Below are 19,278 nucleotides of genomic sequence, written 5' to 3'. Positions count from 1 at the left end.
TTTGCCACAAACACAAACTAAAACATATTAACACACATCCTAATACACATCTCTTCAAAAGACAAAAAACAACAATGCAGTTCACTGCCAGACAACCATTTTTTCCTGAATTAAAATCATTTCTTGGAGCTTTTCTAGACTTATTCTGACTCAACCTGTAAACCAAACCACTGTTTAATTCATTCAATTAAACAGTGAGTGAATGTTACCAGAGAACACTTTCTGTGTTTTGCAGTAGCTTAATCAGATTGACAGCAGGAATCCTGCCGCAACAACACTAGCATGTTTTCGATAGCTTAAACAATTTGTAGTGAGCACCATTATGTGCTCAAAGTGAAGTATTTCAGCTTCAGCAGGTTAATGCATGTTGTTAAATGCATCAATCATGCTCAGTTATGTTATCCCTATATTTTTAAGTTGGGAAATACGCTTGCTTTCTTTTTGGCAAGAGATGAAGATCAATATCACGCTCATGCTTGTATGCTACATATGAATTTACAGCCACAAGATGGTTAGCTTAGCTCAGCATGAAGCTCATTCAGCATGTAAGGAAGTGTATGGGATTACTGTGATTAATCACTGAATCTTGTGATTGATTGTCAATCTATTGACTATTGCTCTATTACAATATATATATATATGTCTGTGTGAATAAATGTACGTGTGTCAGACCCAGCCATTATTAAATGCATCCTCATGCTTGTAAAGGTCCTTCCGAGTCGCACACCTGAGTCGACTCGTAAAGCCTCCAGCCGAGACCAGTGCAGCTGTTGGCCTTTCTTGCATTGAGGCGGTTCGCTGCCTGTTACATATCCCACGCGTTCAAAGCCCCCTTCTCACCCGGTCATGTATATACTCAACTTATTGCCTTCTTGATGACTTTCTGTTTTGTTTGTGAGGGACATGATGTCTCCTTTTCTAGTGTGCATTTATTTCAGTAATTCGTATCTGTGATTCAGCCCAGTCACCTCTCCCCACCAGACACACCTGCACAGTCACTTAAATACCAGTTGTGGTTCCAAACCCCTCATTCACTTTCCCTCCATCGTTTTTCTGGATAAGTGCACGTTTGTGTGCAGCTTAACATTCTGAATAACCTACGCTCCCATAAATGTGCATGCAAACACACAATATACGCACATAGAGACACACATTTCTCTCCTGTAGGTATGCATTCATATGAGTATAGCTTATGGCCAGCAGGGTGGAAGGTGAGCTTTTTCCCATTGGGAGCTCTGCCAGTTTTCTTTTCATTACTCTAGCTGGGGGCCGAACCCCCACTATCACAATAAGCTTTATTTTTATCGTCATGACCAGACGGAAGCAGCATTCCAGGGAATTAGGCTCAATTTCACTTGGCCTCCAGTGTTTTTAGGGAATACCTTGCTCCCACAACTGCCTCCCTCTTTCCCCCATTTTCTTTCCATTAGGAACATGCTGCTCAATGAATATAATATCACCAATGTCATTGTGTGTATTGTGTTATTAAGTGTATTGATACATTCCATTTGTTTGAAAGGTTTCATTGCTGAGTTTTTCCATCTGAACTTGCCAAATAGCACACGTCAAAGTAGTCTTTATCAGATTATAAGCAAAACCTGCTTGGAAATATGTATCAGGTGTTGTACGATAACACAGTAAGACATCCCACCGGGCATCAAGTACAGCAACTGTTATGTGAAATGTTGTATCTACTAGTTTGCATTCTTAGGTGAGAAGTAAAGCCACAGATGTGTCCAGTATTCTGGGTTATTTTTGAGGAATGGTCACAGTTGTTGTGGAAGACCCACATGCCCACACCGCTGTTGTCTGTAAATCAGCTCTCAGAGACGGAGCCAAGACAACGACAAGAGTTAACTGCAATGTCTTTAACTAGCCTTTGAAGTATTAATATACAACATTAAAATAACAATATCATTTTTTAAACAACTGTAGCACATATGTGGGACAGGGTATAATGAAAACCAATGCGATGTGATGTATTTTACATATTTGCAAGAGAGCTTTTTCTTGAACCAACAGAAGAAGAACTCAGCATGCAGTTTGTCCAGCAGCAGCCCACGTAGAAAAGAGTGCAACCTGATGAAGGTTAAATTAACTCAGCAGACATTTCAAGAAAGAAAACTGTAGTGGCCATATTATTTAATAAACAAATGATCTCTGGGGAAAAGATAAATTGAATAGAAAAAAACAGGAGGTCTAAGAAATGTCATAAATGTGAATGTTGTAACTTCAATGTGTAAACCACCGAATTTAAGATCTCATAATAAGTCAATATTCAATCTCTGAACGGGATCTGGCCACGTATGTAATACATCAACTATGAGTGTAGTAAAGTCTGTTTGTCGCCGTCTTTCTTCGTGGTTTTGTCTTGCACACTTAAAACACAAACCCTTCACACACACAAACACATACACACGCTCACACACACATGCACACACACACACACACACACACACACACAAATGTGCAGGAGAGCCTGTTTCATTTGTGTTCATCTCTGTTATTTATTCTTTTCTATCTTGATCAGCTCCAGAAACTCAAGTCAATAATTCAACTCGCCTTTTTCTCATTTTGAGGAACTCAAAAAATGAACCACATTCTGTATTAATTTACTAAGGACTGTAAAATGTTTCCATTATTTATCAGCCGACTGTGTTGTTTCATGCAGGATAGTTTGTAACTCTAGCCGTGACCATGTCAACATGTCTGGTATGAGAGAATGCAGGAGAAAAGAGGTTAAACCACTTGCTGTGGATACTGTATCTAGAGCCTCTGGGACAAACCACAAGCTCAAGTCGATGTTCAATAACCCCAAAAGTAACCCTGCAATATGAATAGATAAGGTGGAGTTTTCTCCAATCTATGTTGCCTGTCCCTAAATCCATCTGTTAAACTGTTGGCAATAGCGTGTGTTAGCCTCAGCCTATTAGTGTTTTATCATCCATGTTTTGAGGTAGAGGTAGGGGAGTTTGATTGGTGGAGGGGGGTGGGGGGGGGGCTTGGGTAGTGGTGCCTCCCCTTCAGTCTGAGTCTGTATATGGAGCAAACCCACCTGTAATTATTTGGGGATTACCTCTTTATATGAGTAAGCTTTATAGCGACCGAAGGGACTTCCTGCTCGAAAAAAAAAACCCACCATTAAAAAATCCACCTCTGTAGCATCACAGCAGGGCACCAGCCAATCAATGTCTTTACCCAGAACCCCATGTTCATCAAATGGATTTTTAAGGGACATTCATGTCATATGGACTCATTTATATGTGGGGAAAAAAAGAGTAGAGAGTCATAGTGCCTGTCGGATTACTCACAGCAGTATTTAAAGATGGTTGTTCAGTAAGTGTAAAAGTTGGCGTATTTCAAGCACCTGCTCTCACGATATGGATAATTTCACGAGCAGTGTGCCCACAGCTGGAATACGTCTTTTCTCTTTTGGATTGTGTAGCTCACCCGCCACCTGGATTGAACAGGTTGCTGCAGGCCAGTTTCTTATAGCGGAACCGATCAAATCACTATAGATGTCTCGGGATGCCGGCCAGCTCACACCCTACAAGGCACGTCTCCTAATCCACATTTTGTTGAAGGGAACAAGGAAAAGGAAAGAACTGTAAAATCAGGCAGGAATTCTGTTTATGGGGCGCCAGAACACAGCTGCCTGTTGGAGTTGGCGATGGAAGTCAGCGACACGGGCGAAACTGCAAGCTGGTGGTTAATCTATAGTGGCGTTTGCCAGATGTTTAAGTCTTTTAAACACACGTGTGAATGTAGACTGACTTATTTAAAAAACACTCCTAGCTTACTACAGGTGCATCCACTGTCTCAGGCACACACTCAAAGATACACACCTCTGCATTGCACCAGCTATGTTATTGCTCCTGGACTGTGCCTTTCCAGCTTGTAGCACCACTGTTGCACGCAATGTGCCGACTGAAAGCTCCCCAAGTCACAGAGAGAGAGAGGGGAAGCCAAAGTGGGATGGAGCAACAGAGGGAGCATGCAAAGGATTTAGACATAGAGTATGGGAGTATGAAAGAAAGGCTATTAAGTGACTTGTCTAGGTTTGCCAGACACAGTCACACCCAACTCAAAGGATCAACTGTGTTCCACCACGACTCCGAAGCCAACTACAAAAAATGTATTTCACAAATCAAAATTGAAAACTCCATTTAAGTAAGTGATTGGGGAAAATCCAAGAGAACATTTTCTTAAAAACTCTGTTCTGTTTTGGTCAGAATATACAGGTTACATTTCAGAAACTGAAAGATAAAAAGCAAAGCCAGTGTGCACAGGTGGCTTCAAGAAATAAAACGTAATGAACGCCCATTTTTACAAGCCTCAAAATCCCCAAGGTGGAAGCTGCGTCCCTGATTCAGGGTTCTATTTGGACTGTTTTCCTGGTCCGTAAAAACAAGCATATTTCAAGGGAAATACGTGAAGCACAGAGATTTTAAAGGCAGGGGAGCACTTTTATGAATGAAAGCCCATTAAACGTGATGGTTTCCTCCAATTCCAAGTGAGAACAACTTTGGTCATCTTCATTACGCTGATCATTGTTGACCTTTAGAGGACTGAACAACAACCGCGTTGCAGGCTCACTAAGTTGGCATTCCTTCCTCTCTTAAGGAAAAGGATGAAGCTTAAACCTGCAATAACTTTAATGTATTTAGAGAGTTGAGAAGCAAACACTTACATGTTTCTTCTTCGTGGAAGAAACAGTTTCCGTAAATCAGCTTATATCAATATAAAGGGTATTGTCTGATTGTATATCTTATTGAAAATATGTCGATAAACCTTAAAAGGTCGATATAAAGGTCGATATGGAGTTTTGTTTGTATCCACCTAATGAATGGAAGTCCAATATTCACTCTCTTTTGCCCTCTTTTGGTCCGTTTGACTGTTTAGCAGTAAGTGAATGGATTTTTTTCAGCTTTTACCAGCTGACTGCTGCAGCTAATGTGTGTCAAGAGTGAACACACCAAACATGTCCTGAAAACCATCAGCATAGTGCACTACCACAGTTACATATGTGTGTCTTTTTAAACACTATATTTGACTCAAATTCAATGCGACAATGATCTTGAAACAAAGTGAATGATTGTAGCATTGTGGCTTTTTCAAGCTACAGGAGACACAGGACTTTGAATTTGGCAAGGCTTTTTCCCCCAACAATTACAACCAGATGCAAAGTGGAGGTCAAGAGGGGTCATTCTCTTTTATTAAAGGTTTATTGAAAATAATACGGGTGGAGGGGTAGAATCATACTTCATCATTCTTTTCAGCGGCTATTCGTTCTTTGGCAGTGCATGCAGCCATAGCAGGTGCTGACATTCCTTCTCCCCTTCTTTCCTCTATTCCAACCCTCTTTCACTCTCTCCTCAGTCTAACCTCGCACTCGCTCTCTCTCCTCCCTCTTATTGTTCCCTTTTTAATTGCAGATATAAAAATGGCCAAATGCTGCCCTTTGATGGGGAGGGACATTCCTGGCATCTCTCAGATGTCTGTGCTCCTTTGCTGTAACCCAACTCTGGTTGAAAGCATTTTCCTGGGAAAAAGAGGCGTCCCACAATCGACGGGGCACAGGGACACCTGCAGCTCTGGCGCAGCGGCGACTACAGATCAGCCCTGGACGTGACTCAACACCGAGCCGTACGCACAAACGCACGAACACACACACACACACACCCTAACACTTTCATTCACACAGCAAGAGAAGCCGAGCACTCGCCTACACTTCCATGCATAGGCTACATTCCCCTGTGCAACCTCCCCCACCTTTCCTGCTGCCTTCTCCAGCTCATTCAGTGATGTCCAGGCTGATGAGAGTAATATGGTGAAAATGAGGACAGCTGCTCCCATAAACCCTGTCATCAATTTGTCCCAGTCATTAAAATTGGCTGTAATTGGCCTAATTGTGGTCAATCATGCTTGCCAATGGTGCAGAAAAGTGCAGGGTATCTTTTTACAAGACGAGTGGATGATGAAGTGGGAGCGGGCTGCTCTGCTTCGGAGCAATGATTGCTAAGTATAATCTTCATCTAATCCTCACCGCAAATGACCTATTTGATCAAAAGGAGAACAAATGATGCCCTAATGGCAGACAGGTTGAGACAGCATGAGGGCCGTCTTTCTGAGCGTCCTCTACAGCTTATTTTATTCTTACTCCACAATCCAACTCTACTGCAGCGCTCAGCTTAAAGTCAATGCATCACCTGATCAGTCACAGCACCTCATGACAGGAGCTGAGCCGCCACGGGATTACATTCTTAGACCTACATGGCGAGGTCTGCTGAGACAAAACACTTTCACGTACTGCGAAACTAAATCCAACTCACTCTCGGCCGTGAAATGATTGACTCCCAGAATACCTCTCTTCAAAACACAGCATTTCTTATGCACACAAACACGGACACTTCAGGCGTGAGGAGAATGTGACAGGCGGCTGTGACTGACAGCTAAGCATATGCTGGAGAGCTAGGAGGTGGGTGAGGCGGGAGGCGGGCAGAGGGTGTGGGTTTCTAGGGAGGTGTGCTGGGGCAGCTCAGGTCGACCGGGACACATGGCAGCGCTGGGAGGAATTTGTATAAAATGTATCCCCCACCCCACCCCCCACACACACAAATTGTTTCCAGCTTGTGCCCATCAAAACGCTGTCAGATCAGCAGCTCGCTCTCAGTGTCTTCTCCCCCTCTTATTGCCCCCCCTCTCCACTTTAAATCTTTGCTTACACAAACAGTCAGAGAAAGAAAGTGTGTGTGTTGGGGGGGGGGGGGGGGGGGGGGGGGGGGGGGGGGGGGGGGGGGGGGGGGGGGGATATAGGCAGTCTAGCTGTCTCAGCGTGTGTGCGCTGCCTGTATTGTTTTATTATGTTCATTTAAATATATTAACATTAAACATAAATATCACAATTAGACTTGTCAGACAATAATAAAGTACAGAAAGACAAAACAGAAACACGACAACAACAAAGAAACCCATAAAAACAAAACAGCAGACAAACAAACCAAACAGAAACAAAACACCAAAAGAAAACTGCCTGTTGTGCATATGTGTGCATGCACAGTCCTGTTCTGGAGCCATTAGGAAAGGTCTAACCTCTCAAATGCGGTGCTCGGAATAATTTAGGAGCAACTGAAAATATGTCTCGTGATTTCATGCATGCTTGGCAGCAGTAATCAATCTCTTTGAAGTGGTGGCCTGTCTCATTTGGAAACCACATAAATGGCCAATTTCACGGAGTTGTTTGACATCAGGTTAACTGATTGTGGAAAATAGAACCATGATTTTAACTTTTTATGTCATGGCATTTCATATCAAGTGCCTCTCTTTGTTTCTCTGCATGGGTATCTGAACGGTCTTGGTCGGTAAGACCGCTCTCATAACTTAGAAGTAATTATGAAAAAAGGAAACCTTTCAGCACATTTTAGTAACCTACATCACATTTATCGCAAATACTGCTGATATATCTGACGTTGCTCTGGAGAAAGCCAGTTTCCTCAGAGTCCTGGTCCCAGGTCACGGCTGTGGGTCCCAGCTGTGAGTGGTTTGATGGTTGGTTGAGTTCAGACAGCAAAAACAACCTCTCCTCTGCTTCTCCGGCCAAAGGTACAAGGCTGCGTGTGTCAATGGAAGAAGGGAGAGTGCTCCTATTCTGCTCTCTGGGACATGGAGATGCTGCGTGGGGTTACTCGGGGCGACGAGCCACGCCTGACTGGGGGGCCCAGTCGAGAGGGTGGAGGTCAATTAGAAGCAAATGTCCTCCATCATGATCGTTCCATTGTAGTATGCCTCTCACATGTTTTGTTGCTCGCAGGAGGACTTGCTTTGACCCTGGCCGTATCACTCGCACTCCATATCACTCTCAATAACCATCATCCAGCTGAAAAAGTCCTTAAAGTAGGGTAAACCATTTTTTTTAAAGCATCTAATGTCTCATTGCTTTCACAGAGTTCCTCAAGTCTCAGTAACGCAATCCCACTGTTGATTTTTCGATAGAGAGAGACTCAAAATCAACCACGGCCCCGTACTCTTAAAAAAAAGGTTTAAGACAGTTATGCATTGGCCCTCTTCTGGCTGTCAAAATGTAAACCTCTTTCAAGAAAAGAGAATACAAAAAGATGTGATTTTTCCCTGTTTTCCTTTCGAGCTGTGGAAATATCCTGCATTACAGCAAACAGCAGCTCAAGACTCCTGCGGGGATGAAATAAGTTTGGTGAGGTGGACGAGTCTCCTTTTCAACCATCTCCTTTTTATCACGCTAAAGCTCTCGGCCCCAAGAGACCACGTCTCTTTCACACTTGGACACAATTATGCTCATAAAACAGTCTCTTGGAAAGGAAGTTACTTACGCCATCTCACAAACACACGCCTCAAAACAAAGATTATCCACTACAGATTTGTACTTTTTCAGTCCCTTGTTGTGAAAACAAACAGTATGTTTCTCTGACCCCTCGTGGTTTAGGAGACAACGAGAACCACTGATGAAACGCATACAATCACACATCTCTGGAGGAGAGAGATGTTTTTGGCATGACTCTCTCAAAGCGGTGGGATGTGAGAGGTATTACAGAGGAGAAGTAATAGATCCTGCAGTGAGACAGTTGTGACGCTCCTGTAGGAAAATACTTCAAAGATTTCAGGGTAGGGTGAATGACAGGTATACCGATAGCTGATGTGTTCAGGAGAGACAAAGGGGGTACAAGGAAGAAAGGGCTTCAGCAAAAAGGTGAAACAATGTAGAAAACATATTGGCAAAGGATATGAGAGATATGAAAGGGAAATATATATATTGTGAAAGAAAGGAAGACTGCTGTCAGAGAGGCAGGAATGGGAGCAAAGGCAGGACTGATGGGGTAGATGAAGAGACATGAGAGAGGTTTGTGGGGGGAGAAAGAGATGCAGATAAAGTGAAGGAGTCTGGCCGTATACTCTGGATTAAAACCACATGGGTCTGCCCGAGGTGAGGACACCGCAGCGCTGCACACACATGCGAGGAAGAATGCCGTCACTTGCACCGACCAGGGGCACCGCACGCTTGTTTCCAGAATTTATTTCCCCTGCCAACTCTCTGCCGCTCCAGCTCTCAAAAAAAAACTTTGAACGTGTCGTCTCCACGCCGTCTCTCATCTCCCTCGCCTCGCAAAGCAAATAAATAAAAATGCTCCTTATTTGGTTCCAAGGTCATCTTCCCTCTCACTCGGTCTGCAGACAGAAGAATACTTTGGTAAGCGTTGCCATGACGAGAAGCTCGCTGAAGAAACCTATGCAGTCAGAGAAGTCATGGGAAGAGGGCAGCGATGAAACCGGATGCCTGGGACGCACTGGAGGGCCGGGTGCTACGAAGTATATCAACCATGCTGCGAGATTTCCTTTGCTCTTGTTTTTTTTTTGTATCACTTCGACCATATGCTCTTCATCGTTCCCCATCTCCCTATACTCTTCTGAGAATACTTTTTCAATTGGTATGTGGAAAAATCTTCTTTTGAAGACTCTTCGGAATCAAGAGTATTTCTTCACATGTGAATACATTTGACTTGAATTCTGATGCATGTTTATGAATTAAGATTACAGAAATGTCTGAGACTTTATGCATATCATCTTCAGTGAAACGTATTTGGGACAGTTGCAAGAGTGAGAGGGAGGGAGAGATGAGAGGAGAGGGGTAGCTGGGAGAAAAGGGGGCGAGACGGCCATGCTATGGGAAAGTGTTTTGGGGAAACCAAATTATGGGGAAGAAAGGCCGGACACAAAGGCCTTTGAAAGCGGCAGACAGTTCCCTTGACATGTGCCTTAAAAGAGATGCTGCCGCCGATGCCAAGAAGGGGGGAAAGGACAGAGGAGAGACAGAGAGAGTGGAGAGAGACTGAGGGAGGGAAGGAAGGAGAGATCAAGGGGAAAATGGCCTAGAAGTAAGAGGGCAACGGAAAGTGAGGGCAAGGACGACAACACTTCAAGAAGGGAAGAGTGCAAGAAAGCGGTTGAGTTCATGAGAGGTGTAATGAGTACAAATAAAGGCATCAGTGCAGGTTCGTGGTCTGTGGAGCAGACCAATTCAAAGCACTCTTCAAATGTATCACTCTCAGAGCGTGTCTGTGTACACGTCTTCCTAAGCTTGTGTGAGAATACTTAAAAGAGAGGGGATTCCAAGTGTGCAATTGTGCACATGAACGTGTGTGTGTGTGGAGAGACATTAGAGGAGGAAACAGTCTGAATTTTAAATGGCAGGTACCCCAACGTGCAGATCCATTCCTCAAGGTCTCTACTTTGCAGGGTATGGAGATCACTGCTGGTCTGCTGCATGTGTTTTACTGATATTTCATTTAATGTTGTAGCTGCCTTTTCAGTTCCCGTCTGGTTTTATCAGCTGGTGGTACATGTTGCATGTGACAAAATGTAGAGGTTTCTTTGGGGGTTAAAATTATGACTACATGTAATTTAAGGGATAACAACGTTTCTTATTTAGGTACATTTTTGCCAGATTTTTGCCACTGCTCACGGAAATACTGATACAATTTCTGGTTTCCACAAATCTTTTCTTAGTTCTGTTTGATGCCATAGTGAGTGAGAATAATGCTTGTAACGTTATTGTAAATACAGTTCACTGGACGTGTAGTTTAGGAATCTGTGGAACTGATAATAGGCAAACAACAAACACCCACGCTGCCAGCGGCCAGCAAAATAGCAACATGCTTTTTCTCATGCAGATCCAGTCTCTTTGATGCAGGTCGGCCCCTCTCTTTTCCTGTCTCTCCCTCTCAGCTTCTGCCATTGTGTGCCCCTCAGAATTCACACTGGACTCTCTTGCTCTACACACACACACACACACACGCACATATTATTCCTTCCTTGGAGCTGTGTCTGACTCCGGCATGAAATCAATTTCGGAGCCTGCACCCTCCCACCACCCTCCTTCTGCGCCCATTTTCTCTCACCATGAAGCGAGACAGTTGCTGTGCCAGCTTGGGAATACTCCCTCCTCCCAACTTAATGCCCCCATCCCCGTCCCACAATCCCTCGGTGCCGTGCCTTCGTGGCGCCCGTCTTCGACGCCATCCTGTCTCCCTTTCTTCTTCGCCATGACACACTGTTCAAAATGTCTCTAGAGCCCCCATCTTTCTGCAATATATACAATCCAATGTTGTTCTGTATATGTATTATATATTTAAAAAATGAAAGATAGATAGTTAATGGAGACCATACACTGTGAATCAGTGTCTCAGTGTCACCCTAAGCATGTTGTTACCACCTGATTAGAGTACCTGTATAATCTAAAGGGTTACTTGTAAAAAAAACAAAAAAAAACTACATGCTTCCTTTGATCATCAAAATGCACCAGCAAGGCTAAATGGAAACCCATTAAAACTCCTCGTAAAAAAATGTGAAGCTTAATAACAGCTTGGCAATGTGAAAGCAACATGAAAAGATTTGGAATCCCAAAATTGGTATGAAGTGAGAAATAGTGAGCAAGCTGAAAGAGGGATGGACATACAGAGGTGCGGCGGCATGGCTTTTATCACTGTTATTCCCTCCGCCGACGCACAACGCTCCTTCCTAATCCGCACTGACAGAGTTTTCATCATCTGAGGAGGTGGGGACGACGGAGGACTGCAGGGAATCGGCAGAGGTGGGGGACTTTCCTCCACTCTCTCCCCAGTGGCGGTGCACCCTGAGCGGCCGCAGCCGGGGCCACCAAGGCCCCCTTTGTACCAGTTATCACCAAGTGGTGAGTGATGGCACCGCGGCCTCCCGCTCTCAGGAGAGGGAACAGGGTGAGCAGGGGAAGGGGAGGAGGAGAAGAGGAGAAGGTGCACCAGAGGAGCAGATTGGAATGTTCCCAGAAGAGACAGAAAGTAAGGAAAAGAAAGAAAAGAAAAAGAGAGAGTCTGTTTGAAGGGATGGCAGTTGTATCATCTGTGCGTGTATCACAGGTGCACCACAGGAGGAATGTGCTTTGCTCAGATGACTCAATTGCGCTTCAACCATCAATGAAAAAGCAAAGGAAAAACTTCCAAACGGTGTTGGAATGGTCAGAGTTTCACTCATTACCTTTCTGGTTCATCTCATAACCTGGTTTTATTTGACAGGCTCCGATTCAACGAGCTGATGTCATCCGAGCACTAACTAGGCAAGTCGCGTGTTTCCTGGTATGATTTCATGTCTTGACTCAATTACGCTCGCTGAGACACGGTCACCAAGTACTGAGTGACGGACAAACGTCCAGACAATGAGCAGACATTGAGACACATCCGAGTCGCTGCAGATGGATCTTGGGAACTGCCCAGACGATGAAAAGAGTCAAAGGTCAGTTCATCCCCCCCCACCACCACCACTGCTCCTCTCTCCCCTCCTCTCCCAGCCTTCTCCCACGCTCCCACCATGACAAACACACCTGTGTCCTCACTAGCACCCAGGTCCATTCCCCCCCACCATCTCTGTCACACATACAGAAGCATGCATACACACAGACACCAGTGTCACAGACATATCCCACTCTCTTTCCCTCTCACATACACATTCCTAGCTTTCCCCAGCTGCCTGTGCACCTGGGCTGGCAGCTGTCATCGCCGTGGTAACTGGCATACAGCTGGCTGTCACTATCACCTGGTTCATCTGCCTCAGACAGAGAGAGAGAGAGAGAGAGAGAAAGAGAGACAGAGAGAGAGAGAAGGTTAGGAAGAGAGAGCAATGGTGTTTATGGGTGAGATAAAGGAGGGGAAAAGAAAGGACAAGAGTGACACGGAGAGGGAAAACAAACAGAGTGATGGATTATCTCACAAACAAAGAGAAAACCTTGATAGGTAACAAGGATACAAGGTTGCCAACATATTGTCTTGCTGTCTACAGCAACTTTTCAGTCATCCTCTCTTCTCCCTTTTGTCTCTGGTTTGTATCAGAACTGCTGCCATTCTCGATCTGCCCACTAGTGGTCACTATTGAGATTCCCACCTCAGCTCATCACTTGACACAGTCAACAGCGCACCATCAACCACAATAGACAGTGCATCAGAAGAATATTCAGACGCAACCGTATGCTAAAATCATTTCAGTTAAGTTTATCGAAAGCAAGATTTTAGAATCTGATTTAATCTTTCAAATAGAACAAGAAGGAAATATCACATTGACAATGCTATGACACTTTTGCTAAGGTGCCTCCCACATTTCTACGTGTCTACGAGTCCACCTGTGGAAAATCCAATTGATTACACGTGATTTAGAAAAGCACATGTCTGGTCTCGGGCTCCACGGTGGTGTAGTTGCTAGCACTGTCGCCTCACAGCAAGAGGGCCGCGGGTTCAATTCCCGGTCGGAGCGGTCCTTCTGTGTGGAGTTTGCATGTTTTCCCCGTGGCAGCGTGGGTTCTCTCCGGGCTCTCCGGCTTCCTCCCACAGTCCAAAGACATGCTGCAGGTTAATTGATCTCTAAATTGCCCATAGGTGTGAATGTGAGAGTGAATGGTTGTATGTCCCTACATGTGCCCTCGATGGACTGGCGGCCTGTCCAGGGTGTCCCCTGCCTTTGCCCTATGTCAGCTGGGATAGGCTCCAGCGCCCCCGCGACCCTAATGAGGATAAGCGGTATTGAAAATGGATGGGATGGATGGATGTCTGGTCTCACGGCTGAGAAAGCATGGCAGATGAAAAACCCAAGCCATGACGTTGAAATAAATGCCTGCAGAGCTCAGAGAGAGGATTGCAGCGAGGCACAGATGGAGAAGGAGAAAGGCGACAAAACAATCTGCTACATCGAAGGTTCCAGAGAGCATAGCGGCCTCCATAATTCTCAAACAGAAGACGTTTGTAACAACCAGGAGTCTTCTTTGAGCTGGCCGCCTGTAGACTGAGCAATCGGGAAAGAAGGGCCTTTGTCAGAGAGGTGACCAGGAACCTGAAGGTCTGAGATCCTGTGTGGAGACGGGGGAAACTGCAGAGAAAACGGCAGAAAATCCCTTAATCCATGTGTGGACTTGTACCCCAAAAAGACTACAGGCTTTAATTACTGCCAAAGGTACTGAGTTAAGGGTCTGAATATTTGTTTCAATATTTTACTTGCTAAAAAAGTCTAAAGTTGTTATTGGGGTTATTGAGGGAAGATTGAGGGGAAAATATCATTCAAATGTGTTTTGCTTAAGTTACAACATAACCAAATGTGAAAAGTGAAGGGGTCTGAATAGTTTCATAATGCATTATATGAAGGACACATACCAATCCCTGTCTGGTTATACTGCCATGTCTGAAGTAACTGTGGTCCAGTTCTGACTGCCTCCTCATTCCAGCTTTTAGACTAACTGACACTGTGGTAATAAACGAGTTTGTTCTTTACTTTACAAAACACTAGCTTGAAGCATAGTGAACCTGATCTTTTCTTACACCGGGCCAACGCCACATGTTCATCACATTAATAGTGAGGGCTTCCACTGTCACTGTGTTTGTTCCCCCAAACTGGCTTCACCAATTAATTGAGACACCCATATTTGCGTATGTAGGTTTCACCATTTGTCACCCTTCTGTAGAGTGTTTTTATGACGCAGTGTACTTATATATCATATCTGTGAGACTCCAGACTATATATTATTTCAAGCTTTTCTGCAGTGTTAGAGAAAAGAAAAGGTCAGGATCAGGGGTGTAGCAAAACAAGACTGTTAGAGACCCCCTGCATGGGCGGCTTTAATTACCGCTGAGGAAGTGGCACAGCCTAACGTGAACCACCCTGCTTGCCTGTTACATCCCATGACTCTGAATGAAAGCAGAAAAGCAGTTTAATATCTTTTAATGTGCCTGTGTGTGAGAGAATTGCACGCTATAGCAGTGTGTGTCAAAGGCACCGTGCAGCATGTGGGCAGGCGCGTCTGCACTGCCTGTTAAGCAGAGGGGACATCAAAAGGTTTTTACCCCCCCCACACACTCCATTGCCACCCCTCACTATAAATCCCACCCCAAAAGGAGACTACAAGAGCCAATTTATGGGCCGCCCGAAAATGAAGGCAATTCAGAGGTGGAAGATGAAAGATGACAAGGGCGGATCCGTTCTGCACAAAACGAGAGAAGACTTCACTTCCTCTCCCAAGCTTTCCTTGGGAGTGAAAAAAAAATCGGTTTGCTGCATATGGGAACAAATGGAACCAGCACAATTATTTAGCGCAAAATTATTTAAGCGTTTCTGTTCTAATTTTGCAGCACGTTTAGAAATGACGTCAGATATCATGTTTTATCTTGTGGCTGCTGTTTCTAAGAACTGTCTGCACCAATGACCTCCCCTGTCCCCTAGAGGTCATAATATTCTTTCAGTTGAATACATACATAAAGACAATAGGATTAGCAGCTATGTGGACACACACAAACACACACACACACACACACACACACACACACACTTAGAGGTAACCGAGAAGTGGACCGGATCACGTCTGCCTTTAGAGTTACTCAGGTGTGGTGAGATTGCTGGAATACTGACATGAGACGTTTGAGGGAAATCACGGAAAGGCCCATGCCCTTCCTCAACCACTCAAGCATACACAACAGCTCTCTGGCCTTTATTGTGTGTTGCTGATGGATGTAAAAAAGCAGATCAGTCAGATAACTATTGTATCTGTCTCCAAAAACACACTTTTTCATTCAAAGATCAAACGACCTTCCACACAGTCTATCCTCACGCACACCAGAGTAGAGCATCGCTGTAAGGTTGCCCAACAATGAGTCAGTACCTACGAATCCCTGTTGGTCCTCTCCCTCGTCTCTCTCTAGCGTTCTGTTCCTCTTTTGTTCCTTAAGTTTAATAGTCTGTAATAGTTACCAAGTATCATTAAGGCCAAGCTCTGTGGCTTCTAAAAGCGCTGTAGGCAAGCCAAGTGTTTGTTGTAGGCATTTTATTGGCTTCCAGGGAAGAGGGTTGTTGTTGTGCAGTGTAATGTTGGCACGCCAATAACAGGTTTCAATAAAAGCAGCTGCTTTCTTATGCGCCCCCACCCCTCCATGCGTAAGTGTGGTGGATGGACTAAACTGAGAGCTACCTGTAGAGAAGACTGGAACTCTCTCTCTTCTGTGACGAGCAAACAAATTACATTTTCCTTGGATGTTTTTTGTCTTTCTCTGTTCTCATCTCTGTCAACTCAAGCATGTTGATGCTGAGGTTTTGCTCATGCTGTGACTTCGTCCAACGCCAGCTGGTTTAGCTTGACCACACTGCCCCCTTTAGGTAACAACCTGCTTTTGCAAATCAACAAGGCTGGAGAGGCAAAGAGGTTCCTAAAGAGTGGGCGACATATATACAATTAAATCATTTACATCAATCATTACATATGCCATATTTTTTTATACAACAATATGGTGAACAAATCAGCATATTGGAGGTAATCCAACGGTAAGCAGATAACTACAATAATACGTCCCTTATATTTTAAGCCAACTCTGCGCTGTTCCCATCCATCTGTACCCTCACATCAGACATTGTTAACAGCAGATTATCCCATCTTTTTGTCACCGATATTTTATAACAGTCTTTTCTATGAACTCATCATAGCATAAATAAAGATGCAGGAAGAGAGCGGAGACATGAGTAAGAGTAAAAGGCATGTGAAGAAAGGCGTCTCAGAAAGACAAACGCAGGCCGGAGACCAAATGAAATGAAGAACATGGGGAAAAACTTGAAGATCCACTATAACAGTATGATGCATAGTCAAATAAAATATGGCAAGAACTGGTTACAAATTGTTCCAATAGATGAATTATGTCTATAATATTCCTCTCCTATGTAACTCGAAAGTTGAACCTGACACAGGGCAATCAATTTGGACTAAATGTAAACTTTTTTGTGCTTTGTCATTCTAAGTAGATTACGTGAAATAGCAATAAAGTCTGAAAAGACATGTAAACTGCTATCTCACTTCTCTTTAGCATGATGATTTCTTTCTCTGAATAAATCTTTATCTTTCATATACAAATACAGACATGACAGTTACAATTTAAGTGAAACTCTCCTGTATTGCTCTCTATTATAAGATCTCTAATTTTTCTTGGCAGTGACATTTAGTTTGCAACCACATTCCACAATTAAAAGGTGTAGGAGACAGAGTCCGATGTGGCCAAAAGAGTTATTGTCCCTTATGCAATTTTAAAAAGCACTCAACAAACATTATTGAACCTCTACTTGAGTATGAACGTTACACAATATCTGGCTGACAATATCAGCTTTCCTCTCGTAGTTTCTCAAAGGTTTAGATTGTTTTTCTCCTTCATCAATCATCCCTTATTTTCTCACCGTCTAATCATTATTTCAACGCGCAGAGGTGGCAAGCAGCAGGCACATGCAAGTACAGGACATCATTTGAATCATGCTGGTGGCATGGCTCCATGGATGGCAATGTCCACCTGTCACTTGGTCCATCACTTTGGTCCAGACTAAAATAACTCATTAACTATTGGAGGGTTTGAGATGAACTTTTATTAGACATTCATGTCCCCCTTGGGATGAACAAAATCAATTTCGTTATCCCCTCACTTTTCCTCTTAGTGAAAGCATCATCAAAAGATCAACTTATAGGCTACTCTGGTTGAATTCTCATCAACTTCATGCTGCACTTTGTGTTTCTAAATGTTATTTGCATGCTAGCATACTAAATTAAAATGGTGAACATTGTGAACATTAAACATGCTATTGTCAGCGTATTAGCATTGTCGTTGTGAGCATGTTTCCATGCTGGAGTTGGCGTTCAGCTGAAGCACTACTGTGCCTAAGTGAGCCAAGTGACTGTGAACTCATTCATTTAACTGGGATTACAATATGTTAGGGATCTTTCTATCAATCTAATTGGTTTCTGACAAACATGTGGACTTTGTCAGTTGTACTCTCCCATAGTCTCATTTAATATGATGTCATTAGCAGCCGTGTGGAACAATGAAACCTTAGTCGGTCCACATCTACGCGTTTGCTCCATATCTATATCTATCTGCTGTTTTTGAACCCTCAGTTTGAACCCTCTGCTATCAGCCCACTGGGAGGTGAGTGACAGCTTTTATATGCCATAACACATGTAACTGATATGATTTAACGTGACTCATCCAGAAATGAAATATCACTTTCCAAAGATCGTTCCTCAGAGTCAAAAGCCACTTTTATTTTCCTTTAATCCAAATAACATTTTGATATAAACACAAGTTAATTTCCATCATCTTTGCACCGCTCAGACAGGTCCAAATGAATTCACCAGAGTCCACCATAGTCATCCCAAATGTTGTTTTTCGTAGACCGCTTTGCATGCATTTAGCATGCATCACGTTGTCAACCGGTCCTGTCGTCGCAGCCCTGAGCGGTCTGATCCCCGAGTGGCAATATGTTCTGGTCGTATGAAGTGTATCGGGGCGGAAAATGTCTCTTGCTCTGGCAATTAACATTTATGAGTGTATCCTTTCCAAGAAAAACCTCACATTGACCCGGTTCAATATAGCAGCGTGTTGCCATTGTTGGAGTCATCTTTGCCAACAGCTGTGCCGTGTAAATGCAGCACCCCATTACTTACACTACTGACTGGGGCCTGTAGCTTAGCCTTTAGTTGTTATCATTTGTTTCTTCCACAAGTTGTTTGCAGGAAGGGATGATGGATAAGTCTGTGTGACTATTTGAGGTTTCTGAAATGGAAATGTTAAAGCTCAAAACCTCTCTTTGCGTGTGTCATGCAGCCAAATCACTCTGTATACTGTATCTTAAGTTTCCAGTTTTGTTCATATTAACCCGTGGTATGGAAAATGCTCTTTGGGGAGGCTTTACATATCTGGAGGTTATGAGGCAGTCATGGAATAATATTGGCGCAAATACAAGAACTGAGTCATCTGTTATGATCGAAATCATAATTTCTAGTAAAATAACTAGAAAAAAACATATTTAATCCTGCCTTCAGTGACTTTTTCCTTGGTCCTAATGACGCAGAATATATGTGTGAAAGACAAACAATTAGGTTCTGCCTTTACTGGCAGGGGGCATGGATTTAAACAGAGCTGAGGGGGTTTCCAAAGTCAAAGATGGTTGGGAACCAATGGTTTATATGACAGTATAATCATGGTCATATGGCTGTGACCTCCCAAAGGCATCCAGAGGTTATCCATGATTCACTCGGATAATGAGCCTCATCACTTAAGCTGTCACCCGTTCTCCGCCGAGGCCCAGGCTAATATGTGCAGCCTGCAAAGCATTGATGGGTTACATGAGTGATAATCCGATGCAATGCTGACCAGCGTGACACATTACTGTAAGCAAATGAATGATTAGACACGTAGTCATCATACCATTAAA

This window comes from Cyclopterus lumpus, chromosome 19 (assembly GCF_009769545.1).
Source record: "Cyclopterus lumpus isolate fCycLum1 chromosome 19, fCycLum1.pri, whole genome shotgun sequence".
Taxonomy (NCBI): Eukaryota; Metazoa; Chordata; class Actinopteri; order Perciformes; family Cyclopteridae; genus Cyclopterus; species Cyclopterus lumpus.
This window is presented reverse-complemented; position numbering follows the sequence as displayed.